The sequence below is a fragment of the Gallus gallus genome, chromosome 3, assembly GCF_016699485.2.
Source record: "Gallus gallus isolate bGalGal1 chromosome 3, bGalGal1.mat.broiler.GRCg7b, whole genome shotgun sequence".
Classification (NCBI taxonomy): domain Eukaryota; kingdom Metazoa; phylum Chordata; class Aves; order Galliformes; family Phasianidae; genus Gallus; species Gallus gallus.
In genome coordinates this window covers 19,250,436-19,275,264 of record NC_052534.1, presented here as the reverse complement: position 1 = coordinate 19,275,264, position 24,829 = coordinate 19,250,436, and the positions used below count along the sequence as shown (strand labels likewise).

The 24,829-nt window shown below is 36.0% G+C and overlaps 1 protein-coding gene across 2 annotated transcripts in view; it reads left to right on the top strand.

Moving 5' to 3' along the window:
• Positions 1-24,829, top strand: part of SPATA17 (spermatogenesis associated 17) — a 189,531-nt gene that overhangs the window by 155,350 nt on the left and 9,352 nt on the right. For both annotated transcript variants that reach the window (XR_005858125.2, XR_005858126.2), the window contains one exon: positions 14,269-14,431. The gene's annotated coding sequence lies outside the window, so the exon portion shown is untranslated. The remainder of the gene's footprint in view (positions 1-14,268; positions 14,432-24,829) is intronic.

Below are 24,829 nucleotides of genomic sequence, written 5' to 3'. Positions count from 1 at the left end.
GCTCTTCTGCCTTCTGAAACTACAGCCTGATTTGAGAATGAGCAAATACGGCACAGAAAATTTCTTTTGTGAGTACTGTGTGTGTGCTCCAAAATTATGGTGGTTCCGAAGGCCCTATTACCATAAAAAATATTTTAGAATTCAATAGTTATCAATTACAATATTCAATTCTAGTCTACTTTTTACTCTGTCTTTTCAGAATACAACTTTCATTTTAAGATAAATTATACATTAACTCTATGTTTATTTTCCAGATTTGTGTTAGTGAAAACAGTAGAGTTTTGAATTATAACATTTCAGTAATATACTCAAATATTTTAAGAAGGGTTTTTAATTTCTATGTCTATGTCAGATTTTGCTGTGTTATTAAAGGCAGTGGATGACCTACATACACAGTGATCTATAGAATTTATGTCTTCTATTCATCCAGAAGTACTTCAAAGAAACATTGTCATTGCAAAATTTCTCAGTGGATTACACAGTATTGCAGAACAGCATGAGAATGCAGCACCTTTAAGTTTATGTTTGAAATGCAGGCTATCTTGGACCTTGGTATGTCTAACCAGATGACATCTGAAGGACTAAGCATTTAGGACTGGATCCACCACCGATGCAAAATGATGCAGAACATTTCCTTCTGATTGAAACAGGAAATGGATTAAATTTTGAATTGTAGGGCTACTCAAAATATTCACATACAGCTCATATTTCAGTAAGCCTGTCTAGTGTATCTAGTGATATTAAGGGGAACTCTATGGTATTGTATAAGATTAGAAAATGTTGCATTACCAAACTGTTAATTACTTAAAATCCCCAGTTAAAACACGCCAAAAAAAAAAAAAAAGAGCAGTGAAAATTGGAGACTATAATTTGACAATAAGAGAATAATAAAAATATTATTGATAATATAATGACATAACAATGTAATTAATAACATAATAATATTGTACACAGACTATAAGAAGGGTTCCATAGCTACCCAGATAAGACTGATATTGCAGAGAATATTAGAAACTTCAAGAGCAAAAGTTTGCCAGGAATTTGCTCTATACACACACAAGCTGGCATCCTTAGCAGCATAACGTAATTCTCTCCAAGTATTATGTCATCTGTGGAGTAAATGTAGCAGTGTCTGAGTGTCTGACATCATTTTCTCCAGTAATATGTTACCTTTGCAGTATTATCCAGTCTAGATATGAAACTTTTCAGATTCATGACTTGTCAAGTTAAATAAAATAAGTATTAAAAGAAGTGTTACAGCTTCAGAAAGATGCCACACTTTTCCAATTTGCATTATTCACAGCTGTAGTGCTAAAATACTTAAGTGTTATTTAGACAATATGTGTCATGAACAGACAGCAGATGAGCACTCACTGGAGAACCTAACATTCAGGAATCTGTATGTATGTCAGTAGGAGCCTTAACTTTCCATGGCATGTTGGTTACTTGGCCCTTCAGATGTCTCAGTTTAAGAATGCAAAATTGGCAAATCCAGTTCAAACAACATACAGATCAATAGGCTATTGGATGAGCTGCATGTGTTACAAAAGCCATGAATCTAAGGGAACATCCTTACATTTCATGTGAGGTATTATCACGGTGGAAAAATTGAAAAAGTAATATATTAGAAGTTAATAGACATGGAAATGATTTACTGAGAAGCCGATTCCTTACCTTCTTTCAAAAGAAGACAGAGGTATAAGTGTATTTCAGACAGGGAGATATTTCCAAGGTTGATTTTGAATAATTTATTCAGAGGAATGGTCCTCTCTTTTTTCAAAGTCACTGAAAGCAGAACACTTACTTGACTCTGAAGAATTACATGCAAATATTAAAAGGACTATGGGCCCAGTCTTACTCTCATTGAAACCAACTGCAAACTTTCCATTGATTTTGTAGAGGATAGATCAAGCTCACTATCCTTTGTATATATGACCTTCCTCACAATGTTATCCCATCAATTTGATTGGAATTTGAATGAATGGAGGAAAATCTCTAATGTTGACTAAAAAAAGAAAGGGTGCTGCTTCTGCTTTTCAATTAAGAAGCTGGAATTTCTTTATTACTTTCTGTTACTGTAGATTGGCAATTAATACAATCAAGTACATTATGAACCAAAGGTTGCTGATATCAGAAAATGACTCAACTTCAGTTGACTTTGCAGCAATCCATAGTACTCATTCTATGTGAGACAGTTCATTTAAAGGAACTGTCATGTTCAAGCATTTCAAGCAAAATCATCAGCCTTCATTTCTACAGCATCGGATTATTTTTACTTACAAGGAGTCTGAGTTTAGTGGGAGTTAAGGAAGTTTAAGTTTAAGGCAGTTTTAAGCCTGATGTAGTGTTAAAGAATAAAAACAGATTTCTGGACAAGAAGTCAGGGAAGCTCAAGAGGTCTGGACAAAGACTGCTCCAATTCAGACTCTGTCTCCAAGCTGTAAGTTAGGCTTCAGATGTCATCCATTGCAAGATTTTTGTAAGCCTCTCACGAATACATGAATGAGGGCTTCTATCTACAATCTTCTTGATTTTTTCCACAATATTGCCATTTTAATTTCATTCTGAAATATTTTTCCTTTGAATATGACACCATAAGTCACTCTGGTACTTAAGCTACTAAAACTGTACGACTATACAAGTCCTTGAAAATGAATGCTACATTATGTGTAAGGGTTGTCTTATCACTTACTGTACAGTTTAGAGATAATATATCTAATTGATTCTCCCTCCTGTTATCTTAACACCAGAGCCCAACGTAAACTGTACAGCAATATTTAAATGATCACAACCCAAAGTCAACATGATGCTGTGGAAAAGAATAGAGCAATATTCTTAATTCTGAAAACCTGTATTGGTAATCAATTGAAATGCAGGAGCAATTGAAGAGCTGTCCAATTTTCAATTGCAGTATAAGTTGGGAAACAATTTGAAAATAATGGCTCATACAAAGAGTTTTTGAAACAGTCAATATGGTCTTCATGTGAAGGACAAATAAGAATTTGGCAGTCTACCCATTGTTCAGCTTTTGTGCTTAGACATTATCTGCAGAACTCACTGCAGTAGCCCAACTGACATCACAGTGTGAAATCTTTCAGTGCGACTCCAATGAAAATGTATTAGTAGGATATTCATTCTGCAGGCATATTCAATGAATGTGTACCAGCATTACTACGAGCATTACTTTCAATGTATTAGGGCTGCTCCAAAAGTAATGCCTCCTATTTCGTAATGTTGGCCCACAGTGTCAGAGGTGGCTGTTAGTGGTATGGCAGTAGAGGTTGAACCTTCTCCATTAAATTTTGTTACCCTGTGACAGATAGAGGAGCACTCTGACAAAATGGTATCTGATATGAAAGTGCATATGAAGCAAAGGTATGAAATGTAACTCCTCCAGGTGGAAAACTTTTCACCCCCTGACATTCATTGACACTGAACATTTATGGAGACCAAACAGTGAATGTGAGCTCACTGAAAATTGTACTGTGCAGGCAATATTTTCCTTGACATATTGATTTCAAAATAAATTTTCTTGCACACCAGACATTATGATTTGGAGATAACATTTATGCAGCTTTCCTTTGATAGAAATAAACATTTCAAAAACTTGACTCTTAACCTGAATTAAGTTACAAATTTGACCTTCTTCTTTAAAAAAAATTTCTAGATTAGGTTAACTTCCATGGCAACATCTGGCCAACGTACATTTTGGCATGACAGTTAGGAGATGGTTCTCTCTGATGTGACTGAGGCCTCATTTCATGTCTATACCTCTGTACAACAACGATTGTTATCTGCTGTCTAATATGGAAGACTCTTGGCTGATGCAAATAATATGTATTTTTAATACTCAAGTTGCCTAAGGAGAAAGGTAGATCTTCTTGCAGGAATGCCTACCTCTGTGCTCTTGGATACCCTTAAACAGTATGGTTCTTTGGGTTTAACACTCCTGGAGTCTTCTCCAGGCCTTCAACTCCTAACTGCAATAGCAGTCAGACAAAACCTACCATCACAGTCACAAGAGTACAACAGCTGCACCAAACAAAGCCTTTGCTCCTCCAGTGTCGAAGAGCCCTACTGAAATTCAGTGAAGAAAATAGTTTGTCTTTGTAAATTCATTTTATAAGACACTAAGATGTGTTCTGTGATTAGTGACAGGCTCCGTGATGTTGCCCACACGCTCAAAGTCAGGATGCATTTAAAACTTCAGTAGACTGACTTTTATGTACTCACATGTTATGGGCATTACTCCAACTCTATTTTCTCTGGCTACTTTGGATTCAATAATGTTTGATTTACGTTGTAAAGCTCTTTTACATGCTACATTTATGAAACAGAAAAAAAGTTATTTTATCTTGGGTTAGCTTCAAAAACCACATTCATTTTCCATGTAAGGGCTGGCTGCACTTTCTTAGCTGATTGCTTATGACATAATTAGCTAGCAATCTGGCATGAAGGTAAGATATGCAAGTATTACAATAATGCAGCAAATTGTGTAAAAGTTAAACAAATGAGATTTGTAACTCTGAAATCTTTACAATGATCAGAGTAAGCCTGTTAAAAATAAATATCATCCTGTAATGTTAATCTTTTAAGCTAGATCAATTTAATTCATTCCACATGTGGGAGAAATATTAGCAATTTTATTGCTGATTGACTGAAAAGGATGTCCTGCATGAACTACAGTAACAAAAGCAGTTGGACAGGTACAGCATGTCTTCTGTTATATGAGCAGAAGAGAGACCTATAGGATCATAAGCCAGTGATGTGTAAAATTACAACGGGTCAGTATTTAAAATTCTTTACACAGACAATTACATCATGTCTAAATTAGTAAAGCAAAATCTAAGAACCTTTTAGGGTATTTTTAGCCCTAATTATTTTACCTCTGTACGAGCCCAAGGGGTGACAATGGGATCAGATCAGTGCTGAAACCAATGGGATGGGAGGTGAGCAATGCTGAGGGGGCTTCACTGTGGGTGCGTTGAGATTGGCCTAGGAAGGACAGATCCCAGTACTGGAGCATTGCAGGAGGGCTGTCTTTTGTGAGCCAGCCCTGGTGTTGTGTGGGGAGACTCAGCCTTTTCTTTTTTAAGGACTAAATACACTGCTCAGTTACTGCCCTCTCATGTCCTGTCTGGCAGTTTGTTTTTCTCTCCCCTCTCGTCCTTTTTTTTATTTGACTGTATGATCTCTCAGGCGAGCCGGAGGGAGCGAGTGGGAAGAATGTGTTAGTCCACAGCTGCCTATCAGTGGAGGACAGTGGGTTTGATTAAAGGGGAGCTCCCTCCTGGATTTCACACATCACATCAATCACATTGATCAGCCCCCAGAAAGGCAACATATTGTCTGGGAATAAGCCAAGGAGGGATATCAATTTCACAATAGCACTTATGTCTTTCAGCCAAGAACTGGTTTATTTTTGGCTACTGAAGGCTGAGACTCACTTTGGATCTCCATTTATGTCCAAAGATTTTCACTGCTCAGTTACTATTTCATTATTGAGTTATTGCTAACTTTTGCCTGAGATTTGTAGCCCTATACATGGTTTCCAGATAGAAAAAACAGCTTCTGCTTGCTGCCCGTGTCTGATGATGGGACTTGCTATGCATGCCTTTATGCTATTTCTTTCTTTTGCTGCTATTCTAAAATGCAGAGTATTTTGGAGTGATTTCATTTTTTATAACTTTCCCTAAAATCTTTAATTTTTTTTTTTTTTCCCCAAGGACTTAATCCTTACAATTGTAAAGATTATAGGGATCCACTCTTTTGAAAAAAATATTTCTAAAAATTCTGTTATTCCTTCACCTAAGTGATGCAATATAATGCGTCACTTGTTTTGATATATCATTTATTAATACTATTTGCAAAGGAATTTTATGAAAGGTATCTTATTTTTCAGTACTGCTATCTACACTTCCTGTTCCCAAATGTTCCAGTTTTATGGATATGTTGCTTTGTCAGGTAGTTTTGTGATTGATTATCTCTGCCTGTCACTTTAAAGAAATCATTCTTACATATTGTTTCATATCACACTCCCAAGGAGGTCTCATCTAGTTTGTTGACATAATGAATTCTACACCCCATGATTAATTACTTGTATTATAATATTATACCCACCTAAATTTACTGTGATTACTTTCTCAATAATTGCTACTCTGTAAATGTATTTGAGAGTGCCTCTGTGTGTCTGTGCGAGAAAGAGAATGAGGATTGGGGCTCCGTGAGGCTGCAAACTGCTGTAGAGAAGAACAGGAATTAACAAAGTGACCCCTTCGTTATTAAAAATAAGGACTTGAAACAGAAAGAATATTGCCAGACTGGTATTCTTCTCACGTAAAAATCTGATGACTTCACCAGTTTTCTAAACTAACACGTATCTCATAAAATATCCTTTAAGGCTAGTTATCATTTAGTCCTCAAATTGTTATTCTCCCCTCACTATTTACTGAATTATTTAGCTAATGACAGGGTGACCACAACGATCTCTTAAAAAGAGATGGCTGTGTCTGTGATGAGCTAGAAAACAATATACTTTTTAAAAAGCTATTTTAACATTTGCAGTAATGCAAAGCCTACTAACTCTGTTGCACAGATTTGCCCCTTCCTTTCATCTTTGCTGAACAGTCAGAGAGACATTATCTCCATCATTTAATGGAGTCATTTAGCTAATTTTATTTTTCAACAATGGAGTGAAAAGGGAATTGTAGTCTGTAAAAAAAATGCTCTGGAATTTTACAAAATATTCTGTTGTATTTATTACAACCACTTCTACATTATCCTGTACCTGCATACTATTTTCATAATACTTGTAAACATACAGGAAATTAGGATATGTGCAAGTTTTAACTGCTTTGTATGAGACATAAGCAGAATAACTTCTTAAAGCTCTCCATAGTAGAGACTCAAATTTCAACTCAAGTGCTGTGATTAAAAAATATAATTAGAGCAACACTATTCTTTCTTACAATAATCAGGAGGACATAAGCCTGAATTCAAATATTTGAGCACACATTCAGCTATGAAAACCCTGCACTCTTGAAAATGGTATGGCTATGCATACCTTTTCTTCATCATTCCTACTGTCTTACTTCAGACACACAGAGAGATAATGTTCATGGTAATCTTATTTTCTAATTAGTTAAAATGGATCCTGAAGTATCAAAGACACTGACCAACTTTCCAGTTATGTGATCCTTAATTACCCGCAAGTATTTTACAAATATTTATCTTTTTTCTTTCTGTCTCTAAGCAAAACAAATACACTTATAATATTAATATTCATATTTGAAAATTTAAAGGCAACTAATTATTTTAATGTTTTTGGAGCTTTAGGATCAGGCTTTTTAGTATTAGAATGTAGTATCATTTTTTAAAAAAGTGATAAAAGAGTATGTGCATATCATATGATTATTCTTACTTATTTTGGTAAGCAACATGAAGAGTTGCATTTTTATCAGCATTAATATTGAAATTTGTGACACTTTATTGCTAAAGTTCAAGATTTTAAAATTGAATTTTTACTTCTTGGCACCACAAATCTGTTTTCTCTGTGACTGATACCATCTTTCGAAAATTCCTTTGCACATTGTGAGATGTGTACGTATTTTAACATTATTAAGCATACTTGTGAATAAACCTCCTGCAGAGTGTTAGGACGGTTTTCATAAAAATGTTATAGTGAAAGAACAGTAAACATTCTAGATAAAGGAATATAAATTAAGTATATTTGTGTAACTAAAGCATGCCTATGCTGCATACAGCAAGCTCCAAATGTTTTTTATTTTTTTCCTGAGTTTCTGTATCATATGAAGAATCCTGGAACCTTAAAAATAATAATAAAAATAGAAATAAAACCAAAACAAAATATCAACTTGTGGCAACAGGAAATGTGGAGTAAAGATAATATTTGCTTAAATGAGCTTCAGTTCCTTCAATAATTTATTGTTAAACTTCCTCGAGTTCCTTGATTTCTTCATCTTGAGCTCACCCGTTCTGTATCCACCATTTCAATATGTAGCCGATATTATCATACATGGAACCAAGTCAGCAGTTTTGACGTCTTCATTTCAATGTCCTTTTCTGTACCTTCAGCAATGTTAATGTTACAAATTATGGGAGGGTGTATTAATAGCCATACCCAAGAAGCAGAAAGAAAAGTGCATTTTTTTAGACTAAGTACTAACTTGGGATTTCCCGGGCCCATTGTCGAGCCGGCGGAGCCCCGGCTCCTCCGTGGTGATGATAATGGATTCCGTGTTGTTGGCTCAAAGGTCGATGGGTCACCGTAAGCTCCTTAATGGACTGTGAAATAACTTTAACTGCATTAACCTCTCCGGATCACATGGGTGGCACCAACATCCACTCCTGAAATTCTCATTCGCTTATAGAGACAATACCATTAGATTATTATATTTTCCTTTTGGAATAGCAATAGGCTCAAAGCAATTATGCAGCTAAGCGTTTCCATTAAGCGAATAGGGCCTTAAAGAAGATTAACTGGAGCTTCTCCGATGTTCGGCATAAAGGTGGAATAAGTCTAAAGATTTCAACACAATTCAAATCTGCTAAAACCTGCCATGTGATATCATGGTGCTTTAAAGTATGAAGTCATTAGCCAAAATAGGAACAGTGCAGCCAGACTCGCAAGGTAGGTGTGGCTGTGTGGCTGCCCATACTGGGCACTTCTCCTTACATTGCCTTTTCTGAGCCATTGCTCTTAAGAAGGTTATGAAAAAAATATTGGCACTGAAAAAAGTAAGAAGATTGACTTCCCACAAAATGAACAGCTAACAATTTTAACCTGAAATTTAGGTTCTGCATTTTCTGATGCAAAAATCACATCTACCCAGCAAGATGGGCTGATGCAAAACATAGATTCATCCCACTGCAGACGCATTCTTTCCTATGTCAGGTTGAGATATGAATATGCACTGAGGTTGCATGTCCTTGGAAGGGGCATCCCAAAGCCCCACAGCCCCAGGGCTGGTTTATGAGTCCCTGGAAAGTCTGCACAGATCCTCATTCCCAGATCACTCCAATTGCCAAGACTGAAGAAACCATGCTCAATTCATTACAACCCTGTTCAGCAAAGATTATGTTTAAACCTCCAAGCCAATTAAACTTGAGTATGTGTAAAGAGGTAAGAGCTTGCTCAAGTGATGTGCTGAGGTGGGGTTTTTCACCCCCCAAACTGCCCACAAAGTTGATTGGCTGATGGTAGTGAAATCTTTCCTTCTGCCAAGTACTATAATAAGCATATAGGAACAAGATGAGTACAGCTTTGAGTTTGTAACAATTATAAAAAATATTGTAATAATTTATTTATTTCAATGCACATAAAATTAGCATCAAAATACCCATCTCAAATTTTAGCCATTGCAACAGATTAAAGAAACAAATGCAGCACCATCCCCTGAACCACACAGCAGGAATTCATCAAAGGCAATAGGATAAAATATCATTCCAAAAAAAGGATACTTAGAGGATATACGGGAATTGGAGTTCTATGACTGACCAGTAAAACCTCTAATTAAAACCTCTATTTTAAACCTTAATTTGTTTAGTTTGGAGAAGAGAAGGCTCCAGGGAGACCTCATTGTGGCCTTCCAGTACTTGAAGGGAGCATATAAACAGGAAGGGGAACAGCTGTTTATGAGGGTGGACAGTGACAGGACAAGGGGAATGGTTTTAAACTGGGACAGGGGAGGTTTAGGTTGGATATTAGGAAGAAGTTTTTCACACAGAGGATGGTGACACACTGGAACAGGTTGCCCAAGGAGGTTGTTGATGCCCCATCCCTGGAGGCATGCAAGGCCAGGCTGGATATGGCTCTGGGCAGCCTGGTCTAGTGATTGGCGACCCTGCACATAGCAGGGGGGTTGAAAATCGATGATCATTATGGTGCTTTTCAACCCAAGCCATTCTATGATTCCATGATTCTATGATAATTATCCATAAAATTTTGTATTCGGAAAGACAGACTGTGATCATGTGTTATTACACTGACTACTTGGAAAAGATCAAAAACTTTCAACTTTCAAAGTTTCAAAAGCTTCAACACTATAATAGTTCAAAACTGAAAATAACCATAATGTGTTCTCTTTCATCACCTGGAAATTATTGACAATATAGCTTAAAAGTTTCAGCAGTAAGGTATGAAATAGTATCTGTGGAATCATATTTTCATTCACTTGCTCAAGCTTCACAATAATACTGAAAAAAATTGAGATTACACATTAAAATCTTTATTTATATTTTGGTTTTTGTCTGACCAGCTCCCGGTATGTATAGACTTCATGCTGCATACAGATTCATCACTACAATGAAGCCATTATTTGGTTGTAGGGAAAGGCCAGGTGATCAATCAGAGTAAGCAAAAGGCTAGAAAATGGACAGAAAATAAAAGAATTTTATATCAGTCTTCATGGGAAAGTTTTATGGTAAAGAAAACCCACCTTAGATGTTGATCTGAGCATGCAGATGTTTACAATTGCCACAACCACATGCACAAATGTACCTAAAATACACATTTATGTCTATTTGTAGTAAATTATGTCAGCAGAAAGGAGAGATGGATAGTGCCTGTCAGATATTAGCAAAATAAGGGAAGTGATGGCAGACAGATTTTCTGACAAAAGCCAGCGGAATGGGGGTTACCTTTTCCCAGCCCAGGAGAAGGACAGCTCTCCCTAGAGAAGGTGCCTGCACCCTGTCCATGCTGTCTGCCAGATGAACATGTTAATGGCCTTGTCTTTTCTTCCTCCTCGCGGCTGCTTCCCGGTTTGCTGCCCAATAGGAATCAACATTGTCTTGTAAAATATTACTTATGTAAAGAAAGGAGACTCATTGTACCTTAATTCCATTGCTAATATCAGTTTGATCCTTCTCAGTTCTGGGAACTCAGAATTGAGGCCAAAGCAATTTTAGGTTTAACGAGTCAGGAAATGCATCCACTGCCCTGCTCTGTTTGTTTCTCTCCCATTTCTCAGTATCAAGACACTGTCTGCATTTTCCTGTGTTCCCATAGCCCCCCGTGACCAGGCAGCTGCCAGCAGACTTGTCAACTCCTACAAGCTATGTGTGAAACTCAATATTTTTTTACACCTCTAACATACCTGTTCTGCTTTTTTCCTCCCCCCATGGGTAGAGATCACACCACTCTCATTTAATTCAACTGACATTTTAACCAATATTAGGGTTTTCTACTGCTTTTTTCTACTTAATTTTTTGAGAGATGGAGAGATTTTTAGCATTTGTCATGCTGAGATAGAGATGTCAGCCAAAATCTAGTTTGTAGTTTCACATATTTGGCAGATGCATAGTGTAGATTGATTTGCTAGATGGAAACATATTCTAAGTACCTACAGGTCTCATGGAAGTTGAAGGAAACAACTTAGGAACATGTCTTGGGAAAGGAAACTAGGAGACTGTTGTACTTAATTTACCCCGGCACCTTTTGCCCACAGCAAGCTTAAAGCAATGACATTTAATAATAACCTGAAAACTTGGACCTGACAGGAAATTGCAGGGGCCTAGTTATACTGCATATTGGCACTCACTGCTTACAAACTGTACAAGTGCATCGGTAATTAGTCCTCTTAATTTTATGATTTTGCACTTTTAAGGGAATTAGGTTGTTGTTGTTTTAAATAATAATTAAAAATTAACCACTGTAAACTGGATTGAGAAAGTTATCGGGTTAAAATAAAAGCTATTTAATTTTTCTGGTTTCTGAAATTACTCTCACCTCGTGGCCCCAATATCTTGGTATTTAACACTTGAACCAAGCTTAGCATATCTGCTTCAGAACATCTACGCTTTCAGTGGTGTGTTTGGATAAACGAAAGGCAAAATCAGAAATGGTTCTCCCTGATATGAATCTAGCCAAATTTGTGTTTTATCAGCACAAAAATATTTTTCTTGACACTATGTAAGGCTGGCATAAGTTAGCATGTCAACGCAAGTTCTTGCCTTCATTGCTCGTTCTTGAGCACTCTTCTACCTTCACGCTATGTTATAGTGTTGGCTGTGTTACTTTTATGGACAGACTCTCTGAACTTACAGTCACTGTATAACCTTAGCTATATGAGTCCCTTTTCAACAAAGATATTTTTTGAGGTCATCTGTACTCAGTGTATCCTTAAGCATAGCTCCTCAGTTTCGGGAACTTTTGCTTGAGTGGGAATATTTTGCAAATTTATGTTTGCGCCATGGGAAGATACCTGCTTTGCACTCCTTAGAATGAAGTTATTTCTCCACTGACTATCATATTTCTCTCTGTCATTGACACCTTCTTCATGAGCAAGGTAGGCATTACTGTGCGTTACCATCAAAGCAGTGCTGCCTGCAGCTCAGGTTTTCCAACTGAAGGGAAGTTGTAAAAGGATAAAATTGGCCTTATTTAAACAAAAGGCAGCTTAAAAAAATCCATTCATAAACTCTCATCTGAGCATGGAGTGAATGATGAGCTCCACATTTCATATGAAAATTGTAAGCACTGCATACAATAATCTGCTTTAAGTCTGTGAATCTACAGAACATATTTAATTAAAGTTTTATACATACGTGTGTCTATCAGAGAAAGAAATGAAAACCAAAACTGAAATGCTAATGTGCATAATATTTTAGGAATTATTATTTTTCTTTTTTTTCCCTGAAGCTCAAGCATACCTAGTTTAATTTAGGTAGATCCATTTTAAACAGCTACTGAGATTTCACTGCTAATTTACATTTTAGAAATTTTAGAAGAACCTAAACCCAGACTGCTGATTAAAAAGATAATATCTATTTCCCCATGCAACATTGTGTAGGAAATATCCTCTCTAGAAAAATGGTCTAAAATGTGGTTAAAGTTACACATTTTAGTAAGTTATAGAAGGCAGAAGATGGGAATCTGGACTGAGACTTCTCAGATCCTCTCTCTTTTCAGCCTTTAGCTAAAATAAGCTGTTTCATAGTCTCAGTGTAAATCTTTCAGTATCTATGTGAACTTCAGATTATGCACCATGATAAAATAAATGAATAAAATTATTTTTATGACAGAATGTCAAAGTTTTTTTACATGACTGATTGTATTTTCTATTATTTTAAAATAGAAAATTCAGTGAAACCATTTATTTGTAAGCATACAAAACCATGTCAAGATGAGGTACTAAATTGGACTGATAACTATCAGTTCAGTAGTGATTTTTATTTTTTGCACATAAATCCTAACAATGAAAAGTATAGACTGATAGAAGGCTTCCTTGGATCCAGAAGGTCCAGATAAGATACAAAGGCATTGATGTCAAGGTGAAAAAGAATAACAGCATAACTTTAGGTTTTTGGGAACTACTAATCTTTGAATTGTGGGAACATTCACCACCCTTTATCAACTTGCAATTAAAGTTACTAGTCTGAAATTCTGTTTTCTATTCATCCCATATGCTATTTGAATTTCTAGTCCCATTTTCTTAAAAAGTTGACTCAGAGAGCTCAAAAAACAGGGAGAATGGAAGCAGGACTGGACAAAGCAAGTCATGTGTTCTGTAGTAGGGATGACTGAGCAAAGTAGGACTTTGTTCTGGAAGGAAAGTTGCTGATGGAATTATGACAGATATCTGTATACTTGTGACTTGTCCTGTGCAAGAGCTTAGAGATCAGTTATGAGTGTTTCACATAATACCATAATAAGATGACATGAAAAAAAAATCAGGTCCCTGGTTCAAAATAAATTAAGATTTTAAAAAATTATGTTTTTCAGGAATGAAGGTAGGCTGTAGAGCCTACCTACATATTTTTTAGATAGAAATGAAAACCCATCCATTTTTCAAAAAATGAAAAGGTGGACTGTCCCTTAATTTAAACTAGTTTAAATCAGGTCTAATGCCATTGAACAGATCACAGTATCTGCTATAACTCCTGTAGCACGTTTGGTTATGAAGGATGCAGATGTGTAGAAAAAGACTGAGGTCTTTTTTAGCTAGCACTGGGATTGGCGTAACCAGAAACTCCCAGTACAGCACTGTGTGGCAACCCAGCAAGACATCATTTGCATACATCTGCTGGCCAGAGGGCTGAGCTCAGATTGGGCACCATCTTTACTCTGAGCTGTTATAGGCATTTAAACTGCTTTTCTAAAAGTGAGACAGAATCGACTTACCAATGGCTCCATTCAGGAGTCTGGTTCATCCAGCTATAGAAGTGTCTATCATTTATAAACTTCTGATTTACATATCTGTTCAACACTAGCAAATGTGTGAAGCTGTGATTTAATTTCTATTCCAGAATTCCTGTATTTCTTAAAGATGAACTGTCCTACAAGATAAACTGAAGGCTGATGCCTCCCTGTAAGGAAAGCTGCAGGGGACGTCCATCAAAAACAACTGAGTGCTGCTTACCACAGGTCCCAGTCAATCTCAGAGAGGACCAGGTTATACCAGAGTATGTGGTGAGTTTCCATCTATAAATCTCCTTGTTGTAATGGACAGATTTGGGTATCAGTGTCTTCTGTCTTAGACAAATAATATATACTTTACACTGAAGCTGTCTATATTTCAGTAAACCCAGGTAGGGTATCTTTGCCTTCAAGACAAAGACGGTAGAAATATTGTGAAAGTTTGATTGGTCCCTCTCTCTCCAAGGCTTCTGCCATGTTCAATGAAAAAGGTGGGTTCAGCTGAAGTCTGTTAGCTTGAGATAAACAGTTGAGAAAATCCCAGCAAAGATGAGACAGGTTGTTATTCTCAAATGAATTAGCAGTTCAGCTGAAAGAGGCAGCTTTCCCCACACTCCTGTGAGGAAAACATTATTACACTTGTTTTGAAGAGCAAAGAACTTAATTGAGATGATTTCATCATAAAATGCATCTGAAGTAATATTTTTTTATTATTATTATCATGGACTGAATGTCTATTTCTCCAGTGAAAATGCAATTAGAAAGCTGCCCAATTAGAGTGTAGGGCCACCATCTCTGATTATATAAACAGATAAACATAGATCAAAATAAATATTAAAATAGAAACTGCGGTCTTTTTCACTCGTGTTGCATACGTTGAATGACAGTATAATATGTAAGGCAATAGGTTCCCAGATTCCTGAGGGAGACAGAAATGTTGCCTGGGAATTGGATCCACCTGAGAGGATAAAACAGTACGTGGAAAATTTCACAAGTCATAGATACAGAAAAATCAGAACATCTGTTGGAAGGTTACATTCATTCACATATGAGTTCTGTTTGGTTGATCTAGAGATATACTATGACCTACTTCCATGAATGTGCTATCTTAAGACTCCTTCAAAGAATGATAGCATATCACAAATTGCATAAATATTTCTAGTTAAATAGGTATGACTGAGTTATCCACATAAGTAGATCCTCTCTATATACAAATGTCAACAATCTAAGGCAAAGTTCCTGTCCAAAGCATTGATAAGAGACAAGCACTGGAAGAACAGCAGTAACAGTGCTTCACTGTCCCCAGGTAGTTTTCCATGCAAATTTCTCACATGTCCCTAGGACCGTATTTTTCTACCGAGAATATGTTTTGTTGTGGAGTTTTTCCACACAGGGAATTATCTTGTTGTGCTTCCTAAGTACCTAGTGCCTTTGTACTTGTACAATACAAATAAAAGAAAACCCAATTCCAGATCCCTTTATGACTCCTGTATCACCCAAGTGCTGTTGCATCAGAATGTATTCAGAATCAATTATAACATTTAGATGGAAGGACTATGGTCAGCAAGGCCAGAGAGAATTCAGTTATTGATACAGCTGCATTAAAGGTCCACATGTAAATTACTCAAGTGGACTCTAACAATTCTGAAAACTAATGAGAATACTCTGAAAGAGGAAAATCATATAATTTTAGCATTTTAATCATAAAAATAATATTAAAGAAGCTCTTAACCAGTGAGAAAAGTCTGAGTCCACAGCTAACTTCAACGCTGTTGAATTTAATGATATATCTGTAAAGTCAAAGTAAAGTTAAACAGATCTGTTGTTTATCATGTCTTTCCTCTTAAAGCCTCAGTACTTTGAATGACAAAGTAGAAGCACACATTCCTGCAGTGGCAAGAGTGATCCTTAGTAGTCAAGAACTCACCTTGGCACTGACAACGGGACTTATTAGTCCATTGGACAGTGAAAGATCAGCTTTTCTTTTTCATTGAAATTCCCCTTTCATGCTGAACTCCCTGACAGCACAAAACAAACATGCACTGTTTCTGGAAACTGAGAAGATAAAATTACTCTTCTTTAATAAAGACAACTGGGATTCAAGAGATGTGAAAGAATTTACTTCTGGAAATAAGTAACTAGTTTGATAATCTTGTGACTTAGAAATCGTTCTTAGCTTCAAGACTGAAGTTGAGATGGGTTCTAGATATAGAAGTATCCTTCTGAGGTTTGTCACAACACATAAACCTCCACCTGAAAGCATGGGCACAGCACACACAGTGTAGGTACTGGCTTTTTCTGCATGGTCATTATCTCTGAAATTCAGACTTTCAATGAAGCTTTTATGTACAGGATTATGAGTCCCATTTTGGCAAGCAAGTTCAGACATCTGGACCAAAATACAATCAGAATTTAGCTCCAGGACCCGGGCTTGTCTTTAATTAGAAAAAAAGAAGCATGTTCCAATAAGCAGAGGTGAACTGTAGCACAGTCACAATCAATGTCTTCAGGGTCTAAACTTGCTTTTATTGAAGTTAATGGCAAAATTCCCACTAAATTAACTGGAAGCAGGGCCAAGGTCAGAGCTTAGATAAGAAACAAAATGGAAAAACCTTATATGTTCCAGTGAGAGTACAGCACCCAAATGGAACATTTCCAAATTTGCATTTGTGAACAGTTTGCTATTTTCTTCTCTTTGTACATGTGACCATGAACATCAAACTGGAAGTAATGAAGAATCAGTAAGATTTTAGAGGAATACTGTTGACCTGTCAGCTTACTCATGTAAACACCGTTTCCCTTCCACATCAGTTTGCCCTAACACAGTGCCTTTGCTGCTTCGTGTAACCTGTTGCAAGAGCAATATTCTCAATCTGTGTGGGGTTCTGAAGTATATGTACGCAAGTAGTTTTAGCTGGATCATGTCCAAAAGCAAGGGAATCCCTTCCTTCTACATTGCTTAGAATCATAACTTAAGAATATTTGTATTTTCTATTTTTTATTGTAAAGCTAGGCTTACATTCTCTTATGGTTTCTAATTATATACTGATTAAGGCAGATATGTTTATCTGCAAATTAATTCACTAATTAAAACATTTTGTATAGCTTTTGATACCAATATCAGTTTCACACGTATGTTGCAGATTCCTGCCCTCTCTGTAAGAAGTGAGTTGAACATAAGTCAGGTCTGGAAATTCATTAATGGGTTTACAAATCTGAGACAAATTCACTACCTCTGCCCTTTCTAAAATGGTAACGTGCCAATCTTGGATGAGATCCAAAACACATGTAAATCAGTGGAAAAATGTCTATTCACTTCCAATGTAATTTTAGATCCAGCCCATGGAAAATATGAAGAAATGAAGACAAAACCAATATTTATTTATATAATACATCACTATAGCTGAAGTTTCTGCGCACATTGCTCTGTGTAAAACTTGCTCAGTTTTAACACGTTCTTTTGGACCCATGGAAATCTAGAGAATTAGGATGGTTTTTCAATATGGATGTATTTAAGCACATATATATCCCTAAACAGTGATGTTCAGAACCAATGTTTAGCAGAAGCACAATTCTCATCTCCTGCTGCTTTTGCTGGTCTTGAACCTTTTAAACTCCATGCTTCAGGGTAAAGCCTGTCTTGACCAATTAGAAATCAAGCTGGCCTTTAGATGAAAGAAGCAAACAAGACTGCTTCACACCTTCTTACTTATCCTATCCACCGGCCACTGTCACAGGTGCAGAAATGGACCAGGTGCATCTAAGAACTGAACCAGCTTGACAGTTCCTACGGTCTCTGCTTAAAAATTCATTTTTCACTCTATTATGATATAAACTGCATCTGCTTATAGATGATATTTTCAAGCCAGCAACTGCTACTACTACTGAAATCAAACATGTTATTTCCAAGGGCATTCTGGGGCTGGGAAAAAAAAATGGAAAGAATTTGACTCTCCTCCTGGCTATGTGGAAAGGAGAGCTGGGTGATGCTTTGCACCATCTCAAAAAAGAAGTGGTAAAAGTCTTCTGCCTGAAGTGCATATTGTTAACACCAGTTGGTTCCCTTTGGCAGAATTAGATAAGATGCAGCTGTGTCTGTCCCAGATGCATAGTTTCCTTTTGACATTAACTGCATGGGCAGCCGGTATAGTGAGCCTACTGGGCTGGAAGGTGGATGCAATGAAAATAAAACATAAGGAGAAGAAGGATAAACGTAAACAGTACTCAGTGGCAAACCATTACAATTGAGCTACACACTCCATAGCACAGAATATCTTGTGAAGCAGTCAGAGAGTTGCCTATTGTATTCTTCAGCTCACAAGGATCTTCTCTGTATGTGGAAATGCTGATCTTCACTCTGTTTTCTCTTTCATCCCTGTTGAGCTTTAGGAATAGTCTTATTTTTTCTCTATTAAAAAAAAAGTTTACATGCTGCAGAAGAGAAAGTGTGGGCCTTTGTTATTAATGTTGTAGAAATACAAATATGTCCACCTAAGAAAGGAGTCTTCATTAACTCCCACAGCCCAGAAAATTAAGGCACGGCTCATCAGGATCTGCACTTGCTGTTGGCTAAATTGCAAGGGACTAGTTGAGTTGCTGGGGTTCATAATGCTGATAGAGCGGTTTCCACGTGAATGAAGGATAAACAGCGATTAATTTCAGCCAATAAATAATGGTTTGAGGCCCACATTGAAAGAGGAACAATTACTTTTCCATTTTTCCTGCCAAATGAGCTGATAAGAGAAAACAGGGGAGTTGGCCACGTAAATCAGTCTTAATTTTATCTTCCCCATTAAAAAGCAACCATTAAGACCATCTTCGGCTCATTTCATCCTCTTCTTGTTTCACTTTTTCAATTTGCACAAAAGGGGGGAGTTTGCTCGTCATAAAATTTCACTTTGGCCAACCTATCATTTGCATCTGAGCCAATAAATAGCAATTAGCATAAACATTTAAATCAGGAACTGGAACAAATTCTTGTTCCCCCAGCAAGCTGTTAAATTACAGTATTTCACTATATATAAGAAGCGTTAGAAACAAGATCTGCTGGGCACAATTATCCCTTTCAAACAAGACATGCTTGAAATAAGAAAAAAAAAAAAAAGAAAGAAAGAAAGAAAAAAAAAAAAAGATAGATCACTTGCTGGGCAAACTTCTTGCTCACAGCCAATGAGCTTAATCAGTGCAGGGAGAAGCTGTACCATGAATGATGTTCAACAAAACCCCATTTCAAGCTTTCTGTCTAAAGGGATTTATTTGATCTTTATCCAAAATATATTCCTTGGGAATTAATTTAATTTGGACTGATGTTAAATCATCAAACTTAATTTTTCTTGTACATTATTCTCAGTTTTCTAAAATGTGCATATCTTTATGTACTGGTGAGCCTGAGCTTTGCAAGTCTTTCTTTTCTTGCAGCATGTTAATTATGTCAACAAATGTTCAGCTAAGCATGACTCTATCTTCCTTATGATGTGGTAAATCAGGAAAAACTGTAAATGTCAAAGTAACCTGAGTGGGTGCATAGCACTTGAAATAAGGTAAGAAGGGGACTCAAGTGGACACTGTTTAGATTCTTTTTTTTTTTTTTTTTTTGACTTACAAGAATATTTTTTACCTCATATGCAGCATTTTCCATCCCCACAAATTACAACAAAAAGTAAGAGATGCTTCCACTCTGCAGCTGAGGAACCTGAAGCACAGGCAGATTAAATGACTTGCTGAAGGTCACGCAGCAAGTATGAAATGCAGCCACAGTTGGTATTTGGGTCTCAAATATACACCTAGATTTAGGTCTAGCTCTTTCTAATGTATGTGCTAAGAAAATTGAAGACAGATATGAATCAATTCTCCCTTAAGGTTGTCTAGGCTCCTTTTGAATGTGACGCATGCTCATTACTTTCTAAAGGGATTTGGAAGATGTATGACTTTTTACACACTGACCAGTGCATGTACCTCAGAGCATTTCAGTTTAATTCTCAAATACACTAATTTTAGTGAGTATAAGTTCCTGTCAGACCTCTTCTAATGCTGCCTGGGGGTAGATGCTGAATCTCCACTAGAAGAGATTTTCTGTCCTTTGTCTTTACTCAAAATTCTTCATTCTTAAGGAGAAACCACATCTAAACGTTTGTGGTAGAGCTCTTATTCCAGTGTTGTATAAGGTAACTTTTTCTCTTGCAAAGTTTTTCAAAACAGGTATTTCCAAAATGTATATTTCTTGCTGATGTATATATTTATACATATGGCTAATTTCCAAGCCCCTGTACAGAGGCAGGGAAAAGCTTTCAGGTCTTTGCTTATGACTTATTCCATAAAATGCCAGTCCTTGGTTTTGGATTTATTCTGCATCCAGACTTGCTTCGGGATAACAGACAGGATTTGATTTTTTACCTTCCGTTAAATTTTGCTTGAAAGTCTCTGTGAGGACCACCTTATTTTGAATTGTTTGTCTTGTGTAAGGTTTATACTAAAGTAGGTTGAGTTCTTTCTGGGTACATTTTTCTGGTAACTTGCACGTTAGTACCACAGTACTAACATGGAGAATGTTTTGTTTTTTCAATAGCATGTTCCACTCAAGGATCACAGAGGTGAATACGTATTATTACTCCCCCTTTAGAAACGTGAAAACCAGAGGCTGATTTATAGTCAGAAGTGCATTATTTGAACTGACAGTGTTAATTAAACCAGATAAGTAAAACTGATACAAAAAATCTCTTCAGAATCTTATTGGTTTTTGGAAGAGTTATCGTATCGTAAAAGTCATTTGAAAAATAACATACTAACATCTGCATACGGCACCATAGCAGTTTGAATAAATTATTTTTAAAATAGAGATGACACCATTTCAGGCTGTGAACAGAATTTGAAAATTATGATAGGTTCAGTGATCTGATGTAATGTCATATAGTAGCAGATTTGCGTCTAAGGCCTGAAACCACGGGGTTCGTTAATGTGATTACTTTCTACCTTATGGAGCAGTTTATGAATAGGTCCATGGTATTATGCTGTTTGTAAAAATCATATGTTCAGTTTTGTAAAATGTATAGGTTAATATTTGTGAAGTAGCAATTCTGGGTGTTGTTTGAGTTGTCCTTCAGAATACCTTTCAGAGATGTTTCAGCTTGTCCACCTGGAGATGTTCTTTCATTGCATGCATATACTGAGGCATTCCAGTTTCTTATCCTCACGAGTGGGAAGAACCCTATATGTATCAAGTCCTGATGACAACAGAAGTTAAAATTAAGCCAATATTCTGAATACAGATATATAAGTTTCATAATTGTGATGGATAATTTGCTTGGCTGGTTCTTGAAGAATCTCTAGGAATATTCTTTATTTAGAGTAATTTAGGAGTATTCCTGGTGAAGCTGAATACAATAAAGTGAGCATATGATAAAAAATGTGGAAGTCTTACATCATTTGCTTGAAGGGAAGCAAATGAAAAAAGGAGAAGATAACTGAAGGACTTTTGTACTTTGAACTGTGTCCCTCAAAGAGAAAATGAACAAGTACATAAATAATGAAGAAATAAGGTATTAGTATGTTCGATATTTAAACCTGAATCAGTTATGTAATAATTGTAATAATTGCAATGCCATGATTTTACATGCCAGCAAACTCAGAAACACAGTAGTCAGAAACGTAAGCAGTACTGGGACTTGAGGGGCAGTGTGAGACATTTGAAATGTATCATATGAAATAGGATTTAGGAGTGTGAAACTGTAAGAGCAAGTCATATATTCTAACAGCATATAACAAAAAATGCTATTGATATATTTTGTTGAGAATAAATAATACTGCCGCCACTGTGAATCAATTCAAACAAAAGAAATGTCATACAGTTTTATGAATCTGTTAGTATTCTTCTTAAGCTTTTGAGAAATACAGATTGGGAAGTATTCTATTAAGAGATTCAGTACCAGATTCATGGTTTTCTGAAATATGATTCAACCATGAATAGTCATGAAATTGACATTTTATTTACGATGTATAATTTGTTTTTATTATGTTAATTGATTTATAATTTCATAATGCAGAGACTGGTAATTTGATAAAACAGCTTAAGCCTTAGTCTGTGTTGAATAGCGGTAGCTTTCTTGCAATATTAAGTAAATAATTCAAAAAAAAAAACCAAAAAAAACTCAGAAGTGAAATAAACCTTTCCACGAGATATGCATTGACAGAGATATATTAATCCATTGTTTCTGTGTACATTTAATAATCTTTCACATGCAAATTAAATGTAAAGTAGATATAAAATGGTAAAATATCAGAAGAGTAACATCTCACTAATTCCAAGAAGCTGTCCTTTATTTTGTTAGAATTAGGTTTGTAGTGCAAATAAATCACATATTTTTGTCACAAATTGGGGAAAATTAAAATGACAATTCTCTACAAATTTCTCCCAGCCTGAGATGTTACTTAGGAGAGCGAGGAATTGGCCAATTAAATATAAATTTGACTTAGCAGGTTTTCACAGTTTTCTCAGAATCTATCCTAGTGCACAGTAATTTATTTCATTGACAGATGAATAATAAATATCACAATTTAGGGAACATCCAAACTGTAACAACCAGATAAAAAAGCTTTGGTAATTAATTGCCTGCTTCAAAACAAAGAGATGGGAAACAAAACCATCAATTGCATTTAGAAAATTTCTAAAAACAACTCACCAAAACTAGAAGCTAACCAACCAAAAAACCCCATCCACCAAAAGAAAAAAAAAAAAAAAAAGGCACAAAAAATCTTTTGAATTCCTGTTATTTGTCTGTACTGAATATTGTTTGCTTTGGTTGAAATGAAAATGGTCATCAGTCTGGACCGTGCATTACACTTCCATGCTGGGCTGGAGGTTCACTGTAGTAGCTAGGCAGCTGTCTTTTCTCCTGCTGTCTCTCTGGGTCATAAGGAAGCAGACTGTAGTGTTCTGGTAGACAAAATAGGATGAAAGGAAGACTTCATAGGGAGGTTTAATTTTTTTTTTTTTAATTTGGGAACTGAAATAGGCTGTTGCTCATTGTGGTATCTATGTGTGAGCAACAGCTTTTTGATTAAAAGTAAATACTCATGTGAAAAGATAGTCTGACTACCAGAGCCTTGTCCCAGCATGGCTGTTGGACAAAATACGTCTTTTATCTAAGATGAAACACTGTGATTTATATTTTTGCTTTTTTTCTTGAGTATATTTCAAAATGAAACATCTGTTTCAGAAGAGAGGAATCATATCTGTTTTCTCAAAGATGAAAATGAAATGTTAGAATTTTCCTTTATTGTTTTTTTTTTGTTGTTGTTGTTGTTGTTTATTTTTGCAGACACAATAATTTGGTGGATTTTAAGGAAATTCGACAGGCTTTTGAAAATGCTTAAGTGTTTTAAGATTGAACTTCATACTTACATGCAGTTATGAGAAGAACAAATTATTTGTAATATTATTATTATTAATTGGTGTGTCTGCATAGGAAATAATGTGGCACAAAGGAAAAACAAGGATTGACATTCACATTATCGTATATATTTTTTATATCTATTTTTTAAAGAGATTGGGAAAAATTGGCATTTCTTCCATCAGTGTAGAAAACTAATTTATAAATCTCAATATTAAGAACAAATTCCCTTGGAAAATGAAGATGGTACCTCATTTACACTGTTGAAAATGACAGGTAAAATGGATTTATGCCAGCATAAATAGAACCTGACTTTTCTCTTGCTCTTTGCCATAACGACCTGATGACATACCACTTTATGGCAGGATATTGTTACATACTGCATCTGTTTGTGGAGTTTTACTCACCAAATATAGTCTACATTCAGGAATTTTATGTATTGCTTTTCATTAAGTTAAGTTGTTATTCAGCTCCTGCTCTATTCCATATAAAAGCAGTAGCAGAAAAAATAAATAAATAAATAACCACAACCACCACCACAAAGAAAAAAAATACAAAAAATACAAACAAGCAAACAAAAAACCCACCACCATTACTTTGACAGAGAAAGGGAAAACTTTGGCCTGTCAACTTATTCCTTCTTGAAGTCAAAAGTAGCTATTACTACATCATGAAAACAAATTCAGAATTGTCCTAGTGCTAGCAACCTGGCAGGAGACCTAATTGTTGTGTGAACAGAAGCTGAGTTAGAACCTATTGCAACAATGAGAGTATCAGAGAGGAATGGCAAAAAAGTGAGAGGAACAACATCCACCCAGTGTTTGCAACATTTAAATGAGGTAGGTGATAAAAACATCCAGTTCTTCTCAAAGAGAGGTGGCTTTTCAATCCCACCTTCTCTGTTGTAGAGGAGAGAGAACTGACTAATCTTTATTAGTCATTCTATTTGGTATAGAGAGGAAGAATAAAACTCCTCTGCTGAAGGTGAGGCAACTGACTTGCAGTGCTGTAAGGATCACAGGTGTGGTTGTGTATAAAGGCACTTGAAGAGGCTCAGGTCTTGTCTGATAGCTGGAGAAGTAAAATACCAGAATGAACCTTCCCTGCATCTTAATGAAATACCATTTTTTAAAAGAAAAATATGTGTTAACTTGGCAGTAGTAAAGAAAATAAAACCATAGTCAATACTTCCTGTCCTTAAATGTTTAGAAGAGGTGAAATCATCCTCTCCTCTTTTTATTTTTCAGAGAAACACAAAAATGGAGAAGCATATTTACTATAATCT